The sequence below is a fragment of the Hypanus sabinus genome, chromosome 4 (assembly GCF_030144855.1).
Source record: "Hypanus sabinus isolate sHypSab1 chromosome 4, sHypSab1.hap1, whole genome shotgun sequence".
Lineage (NCBI taxonomy): Eukaryota > Metazoa > Chordata > Chondrichthyes > Myliobatiformes > Dasyatidae > Hypanus > Hypanus sabinus.
In genome coordinates, this window is record NC_082709.1 from 134,108,457 (window position 1) to 134,116,760 (window position 8,304).

Below are 8,304 nucleotides of genomic sequence, written 5' to 3' on the forward strand. Positions count from 1 at the left end.
AAAGACAGTGTCCTTGAGGAACAATAAATGACATTCAACCACCTCATTGCTCAGCCGATTCAAGATCTAGACCATAAACATCTGCTCATCTGACACTCTCCACATGTCATCTAATTTACTGTATGTTTCCAATTGATAGTGTTTATTTTAATATTTCAGCAATATTTTCATATTTTTCTCTGCAGAAATTAACCATTTTTGGAGCATGTGTAATGGTCAAACCTATAAGTTAACATGTAGGAAGATGATGTGGTGCTAGATGGCACTCTTGTTCCACTTTCGCCATGAGTAAAATTTACTTCAGTCGACTGTGTTTCAAATCATTTGAAACCAAGAAGACATGCATGAACACCCTTGTTTGACAATACTTTATTAAAATTGAAATTCTCAGGATGATAACTCAGTGGAACATTGACAATCAGCATTAAGTAACAATCTGGAAACACATGTAAAGTGCCTTCAAGTGTAGCTTAAGAAACATGACATTAAATAAGCAGGAAAACAACAACCTTGATTTCAACAGATTCTCAGCATTTGTTCTGCAGTTTCATTCCTATTTGAACTCAAGACAACACTTCCTTACAACCAAATTATGTTTCATACTGATTCATCTCATAGAACTTGCACTCTATGCTGCTGACAATCTGACATCAGGTGCTCAATAAACTCTATTGTAATCTCATGGGATCTGCAGTGTAAACACGTGTGGAGCCAATGGAAACAAGCAAGTCTCTGACCTCAGTACTACAGGCAGGTGTGTGGCCAGTTGACCAGATGTGATCAAAACATGGCAGGTGTGCCATGTGGGTGACAGGTCCATGAAAGGCGACAAAGAACAAAGGATTGAAGATGCAGCATAAACTCAGGTGGATAGTGAAACATGTAGGGGGTGGGGAAGTCATTCTTACATACATAAACACTACAGATGGGAGGCTCACTAAATTGAATAGATATTGCTATCTAAAACGATATTTTTTTCTTCCAACTCTACTTAAGACGAGTTTGTCACTTTTTTATTTCAAAAAGATAATTCTGCAATCTATGAAAAACTAAAACCAATGAAACCTATTGAGATGACTTTGAGTTCACAGGAAATTGTCAAATCCAGCAGATTGAGTTTTAATCCCATTTGTTAGTTAGTATTTTATTAATTTCCTCACTCCAGGTGGATCTTTGGTTCCATACTCTTTCCACATTTTGATGAATTTTTCCCCTCATGATGACAAATACAACAGTATTTAATACTTCTACAATTTTTCTGACATTCCTTGGAATTACCGTTCTAAAACATTACAATTTACACATTTTAGAAGCTGTTATGTTCTGTATTCAGTCTCTTTCAGTGGGCTAATCTCAATTACCATAAGATAAGACACGGAAGCAGTAGGCCATTCAGCCCCTCGACTCTGCTCTGCCATTTGTTCAGTTATTTCTCCCCCTCAACCCCATTCTCCTGCCTTCTCTTTATAACTTTTGATCAATTTAGAACGTTTTAAATATACCAATGACATTGCCTCCGCAGATGTCCGAGGCAATGAATTCCACAGATGCACCACCTTCTGGCAAAAGAAATTCCTCCTCATCTTTTTATTCTGCAGCTATGTCCTGTGATCATACCTTCCCATTACTGTAAAAATCATCTACATATCCACACCTTTCAATATCCAGTAGGTTTCAATGATGCCTCCACTGTTCCTCACTACCCATCATCCTTCTAAACTCCCGCATGGGTCCAGAGGCATCAACGCTCCTAAATTAACCCATTCCATCTCCAGGATCATTCTCATAAACCTCCTCTGGGCCTCCTTCAATTTGGGGCCCAAAATTGCTCACAAATCCCCTAATACTCTTAAAACCCTCTCCTCCACATGGTGGCAGAAGCACAACTTTTCAATTTACAATTGCAGATAGATTTATATACAATCAGTACAGCACTTCAATTCAGATTAATCATGATCTCTTGTTCCTTACCCATACACATCATGGAAGCTAATATCTTTCCTGTTACAGCCTTTCATAACAATATCAGCATTCTTGCTCCAAGTTCTGTTACTAGCAGCTCTGTGATTGTCCAGCCTATACCTCAACAGAAACTGTGTCCTGTCCCAAAACGTATTGTTAAATATCACTGTAAATTGCACAATACTGAGGGAAAATGAGAAGAACTATTAAAAAGCCTGCACCACTCACTACAGAAAATTATTTGGCCATTTAGTTAAAATCAATAAAATTAAGCTTGATTTTTCCCCCCAAGTGTTCAAAAGTTGTGCATTATTCATAATATAGGCATATTTGAGTTTCCCCATGTCTTCTCTTAGCATTTATACCTAAGTTATGTTGAAGAAAGTGAACAGCTTAACAAAATATTTCATGCCATGGTGTAAACTATTCACATACAGACACTGAAGAAATTTCTTAAGCGTATGGAATTTGCTTTCAGAAATCAAAGCCTTTTCAATTTCTCGGTATACAATTTGATAGAAACAAAGCAGTTATAGGGCGTCTAAACATGAAGTATTGCATCTATTTAAATATAGGCTTCACAGCTTCGAAAATTGGATTTGCTCCAGCCCACAATATAGGGGAGAGACAAGACACAGGTTCACTGTTAATGTAAATCGGTAAGAAAATAGCAAATGCAAATGAGGCAAAAGGACCTATCCTACCCCGGACCGAGTGATTTTTATTTGACCGATTAAGTCCCAATTCATTATGGTAATGTTTCAAGCATTGTACTAGGAAAACATTAAAATAACCAGTTCCCATGACATCAAAACGACCTATGTTCACTGGCGATTCTGAACTACTTTGAAGTAGCCCAGAATATACTGAGTGTACGGGATCTCTTTTGATATCGCCACGATTATGCGCGAGTTGCAGGACACTGGGATGAAGATGGACACAGCAGGGCATTCCCGACTAACAGTGTCGTGACCTGGCAATGAATGGCGGCGACAGGAGAATCGAGCCTCTCAGTGTTTGACAGTGCCGAGTGGAGGGTCGGAAGGACGCAGTGCGAATTACTGTCAGTGCAAGTGGCGCGCAACGCTTGGCGCCCATTGACAGCGAGAGAGAGAGAGAGAGAGAGAGAGGAAGGGAGGGAGGGCGCGAAAGGGCCGCCGTGACGACAACCATGTTGAAATGGCGGGCTGGCTGAAGCGCGCAAGCTGCCGACTCCTGGGACACCGACTGAACAGCGGCCGCAACCGACGGACTTCGCCGCGGGATTCCCGAGCGGCAGATCGCCTGCGCGCCATTCTTTTATTTTCATAAATTTAAAAAGCGTTGGATTTAAAAAAAAACTCCTCTCCACCAGCTCTTTTCTACGTAAGCTGTGCGAGAGAAGAGGGGGGGAAAAAAGCAGAAGGTAACGCGGCCGTGGGTTGGCCGGGTCAGGCTCCGTGCTGCCCCTCAGTGAGAGGGAGAAAGAACACATTCGCCGCCAAGATGGCGCCGGCGCCTTGCTCCAACCCTGCCCCCAACCGCCGACATTTTGTCTCCGCCATCCGCCGCAAGATGTACCTTCGCTTCAACTGCTTAACTCCTACATTTACCTAAAAATCATTGAGCGCGCGGCGACCACATTCAGGCCTTCCCAACGAATCCTCCATGCAACATATTTTCCCTCATTTTTAAAAAAAGTAATTTTCGGAGCGGCCTGAATCTAGAACCCAGAGCGGAGCCCTTTCCCGGGAGTTTGATCGCTTGAGGCCTAACTGCGGCCTCCTCGAGGCCTACTGCCCGCCATTAACTCCCACGGCGGGGCTCGGGCTGAGACGCCAGTGCCGCCTCGCCGTTCACGCCCGGGAGAACGGCCGCATGTCCGGAGGGAGGCGGTCGGGAGCCCGGAGCGGCGCCTTTACCTTTACCTGGTGAGTGTGTTGGGCGGGCGGAGGCCGATTTCGGTTCGTTTCGACTCCTTCCTGGGCTTGGTTTAGGCTCAGCCTTTCCTGGCTGGGCCGAGCGCTGGCGGGTCGGGTCGGGCCTAGCCCTGCCAATCAGGCTTTGTTGTTTGATGGCTGCGGGGAGGAGGAGGAGGGGCTGACTACTCGGCTCTTCGCTGCCGCCGCCGCCGCCGTCGTAATACGTAACGTCAGAGTCTAACCCCTAGGAAAATGCGGAAGAAGCAAGTGCCGTCAGGCCAGAAGCGGGAGAGCAACCAAAGCCCTCCCAGGTTTAACGCCCTAATAATGGGTTCCTGCGAAACCGGACTCGTCACTCGGCCGGGATCTCTCGCAGGCTCCCTGAGGGTCTTGATTTGGTTTATTTTCTCTCTGCCGCTTGTAATCAGATGTGCTCTGACCTCAGTCAGGACACGGCGATCGGAGGCCGGACTGCTGGTGGAAGGGTTGCCCGTGTGCCAGGCCTCCCGAGCGATTGGACAATCTCAAAGGGCGAGAAAAGGAGATGACAGCCATTTACTCCAAGGTGGCCGGGGGAGTAAATGCTCCTGGTCCCTGTGTTGAAGGTGCTGGCGCTTAAAACGTTCTGAATTGTTCCACAGTAATTGGATTGAGTCTGATTATTCCCAACCCGACCCCGCCATTTTCCCCTCTTGGGCCACCATTTTACCAAAATAAAAGTCTTAAGTCTTTTGATTGTATCTAGTTGTTCAGGGGTGATGTGCAGAGCAGACAGCACCAGCCCCTCCCCAGAAATAAATAAGTAAATGAATATTTGATTTGCACCAAGCAGCGCTCACATTTTTCCCCGGAACCTCTCAGGCCAGGATTGTTTTTCTCATGGAGATTTTCGTTAATATGGGGAGATGGCGTTAAAGACAATGGGATTAAATTTGAAGCATGTTCTTGTAGTTCGAATCCTGGTGTTTAATAGACCACATCTGTTTTTCAAACGTTGGCTTGGGGGAGGGGGCGGTGCCTGGGCTAAGAGTTGATTGGAGATCACTTTACACTCAGTGAAGCGGAGAAAATTTGTGGAATGGTAACTTGAGTCTAGGTATGTTTGTAGTTGTTGAAGGAGATGCTGTACTGTACAGCGTGTATAGCTTATAAATGTATAGTAGCCCCTCCCAGCAGCCCGCTACACAGACATCACCCATCCCATCTGCCGTTCACTTTTACACTAATGGTTCCTATAATTACATCAGCTTCCAACACTGGTGTCCTGCTTATCTCCCTCCAGTAGCTGTCTCCAATCTTTATATCTGCACCTCACTTTTTCTTTGCAACCTCTATCATTCATCTGCCACTCTCCCAGCCCTGCCTCCTTTACCTAGCACAATCTTACCGCCTTTTTTTATATATTTTTCACTTCTCAGTCCACCAATCACTTTGGACTGGTGTCTCACCACTCCTTCAGTTCATTATAATTTCCCACCAGAATATTGTGTAGAGATAATATGATCAGAGAAATGTTAACTGGCAAGAGATTCTGACATGCATGGTAAATTGTTCCCTGATTAGGTTAGGGTTAAGTGGGTTTTTCAGGCATTGCCAGGGTGGCATGTTTCCAAGGGCTGGTTCCACGCTGTATCGCTAACTTAATGAAAATGTGTTGGGAATCTGAAAAGGCAGAAAACAAGACTACACCGCATTTGTTTGAAAATAAAAGTTAATATTTCACGTTGATCTTCCTTTGCAGCAAAAATAGTTGGGACTGAAGAGCTTTTTATCACCCAGATAAATGGAAAGTATTTTGGCCCTTGGTGAAAGACTTTGGTGTATTGAATAATTTTGTCAGGTGTGGAAATTGGTGAAGATGGAGTGAACTTGAGAATTTTAGAAGCAAAAATCTTTTCAGGAGGGGGAATCTACAAATGGAGATTTCAGTAATTGTTAAATGTAGAGAGTGGAAGGCAAACAGGTACTGCTATCAGCTTCTAGAAATGGGAAGAATCTGCATATAAAGTTGTGGAAAATGGAATGAACACTATTAGTCAACTTGTAGTGAAGGGGAATCCATAATTTAGGAAATGTGATGAGAGTGGTGAATCTGTGGAATTCTCTGCCACAGGAAACAGTTGAGGCCGGTTCATTGGCTATATTTAAGAGGAAGTTAGATATGGCCCTTGTAGCTAAAGGGATCGGGGGTCTGGAGAGAAAGCAGGTACAGGGTTCTGAGTTGGATGATCAGCCATGATCATACTGAATGGCGGTGCAGGCTTGAAGGGCTGAATGGCCTACTCCTGCACCTATTTTCTATGTTTCTGTGAAAACAGAGAACCTGGAAGTGTAGAAAAGTTGGAAGGTGATGTATTGTTGAGTTTGAGATGAGCCAGTGGAAATTAGCAGTAAAAGACCATTTTCCATATCTTGTCCTTCACAACCCATAGTACTGCACTTAAAGAAAACCTCCTTGCACTATATATTCTGTAAAGCTTTCTCACAACCTCTGAGTTCTTATTCACCAAAAGGAGAAAAATTGACTTGGGCATATTTTAGGTAGCAGTTGATTTTAGGAATTGATAAACTTGCATTTATTGGAGTCTGGGAAGCAGAATGAGGCAAAGAGGAAATTAAATATGTTGGTAGATTCTGGAGTAATAGTAATAATTATTCTTCTGGAATTACAGCCCAATAATATTTGAAGGTGCTTATTCAATTTTATTTTTTGATGAAAGTAGTTGTGCATTTATTAAACTCAAATTTGTCTCCTTTATACTTGAAACACTGAAGATAAAATAGTAGTAGGGAATTTACTCTGATTTTGACAGATGAAGTTTTGTTGGGTATAAAAGCACCAAAAGATTGAATAAACCAGATAAAAATCTATCAGCAGAAGAGATTCAAAAGGCTTCATTTGAAAACAACTTGTGGGGAATTTTTTCCATGGGTGGATTAGATTGGAAGTGGGTTTACATGGGGAAGATAATGATTAGAAATACAGGATATATGGTTTGTATTAGTGTTGGTGATCCTGACTTCCAGTAGAAGTCGCAGGATTTGGAAAGTTTGACAGTTCAAGACTTGATAATAAATTGAAAGGACAGGGTCTGTGAATAGATTATTGCGGAGATTAAGGAAGCCTAGGGTTGGGAAGGGGGAGAATTTAAGGTGCTAGGAAAAAAGGATGAATGTGTAGATTTCCATGATGATACTGTATATGACAGAACTTTGGCAACGAGTAATGTATTTGTGAGCAGGTATACCAATACATTTTTCCAGAATGAGGTAATTTGAGTAAATAAGTATATTGAAAGAATTTGTAGAGGAAGTCTGTGAATGCCGATCATTTGATTGTGCTTGTGTAGGTTTATGCGAGAGTTGGTGAAAGAGTATGGGAGTTGCCACTTATATATGAGCGGTTATAAAAAATTCAAAGAACTTTAGGGTGTTGTCAATAGTGACATGGAACATGTCGAAATATAGGAAGTTTAATAAATCAAATAACAATTTCCCAAGCCTCACTAATGTAATTAAAGATGAAATTCAGGCAGTTGCTGCGCAAATATTTTGGCCCCTCTTATCCCATTTCTCTGCTAAGTTTGTTACACTGGTTTTTCACCCTGCAGATTGACACTGAAACCCAGAAAGGTGTGAACCTAAACTTCATTCAAGCATACATGAATTTTTAACGGCATCGTCAGTCTTAGACATGACTTTACCAATTATTTTGTGCTGAAACTTTAACTTCACATTTATTGAGTCTCAGTTTTCTTGCAGAATTTATTAGAGATAAAACAAAAATATTTTACTTTAATCTTTTTTGTCTCTTCACACCTTCTTCCAAGAGAGGGGATGCATTTTGTGAAGAAAAATTGCTGCAAACTTTTTTTAAAAAATTAAGGAAAATTGCTGAACTGAGGAGATTTGGGGTTAAAATGCCTAGTTCCCAGAAAGTGGCAATACAAGTAAATAGCGTGGTGAAGAAGACGTATGACAATTTTACTTTTATAAGCCAGTATGTCGTGGGTATCCATCATGTCTGACAATGACAGGAACCTCTGCAGGAGAGCTTTTAAAGTGGAAAAGATGTTGTCGTGGAGCAGCTCCATTCTCTCAACCTCAGAAATCTGGGTCCATTGGTAAGAACAAGCAACAAACTGAGGTCTTCCTTGATTGCAGTGGATGCAGCTTAATGTGAAAAAGACTTAAGGAGCTGGTGGTAGACCAGAGGAGGGCTAAGGCACTGGTGACCCCTGTTTCCATCCAAGGGGTCAGTGCAGACATGGTGGAGGATTACAAATACTTGAGGATATGAATTGACAGTAAACTGGACTGGTCAAAGAACACTGAGGCCGTCTGCAAGAAGGGTCAGAGCCTTCTCTATTTCCTGGGGAGACTGAGGTCCCTTAACATCTGCCGGACGATGCTGAGGATGTTCTATAAGTCTGGTGGCCAG

At 42.5% G+C, this 8,304-nt stretch overlaps 1 protein-coding gene across 4 annotated transcripts in view; it reads right to left on the reverse strand.

Annotated features, from left to right (window-relative positions):
- LOC132393213 (zinc finger X-chromosomal protein-like) overlaps positions 1-7,482 on the reverse strand; it is a 33,401-nt gene extending 25,919 nt beyond the window's left edge. For 2 of the 4 annotated variants that reach the window (XM_059968191.1, XM_059968188.1), the window contains exon 1: positions 3,870-7,482. The gene's annotated coding sequence lies outside the window, so the exon portion shown is untranslated. Of the gene's footprint in view, positions 1-3,554 lie in introns of all 4 variants that reach the window. The other 2 variants (XM_059968190.1, XM_059968189.1) reach the window with 2 other exon arrangements.
- Between the last annotated feature and the right edge of the window lie 822 nt (positions 7,483-8,304).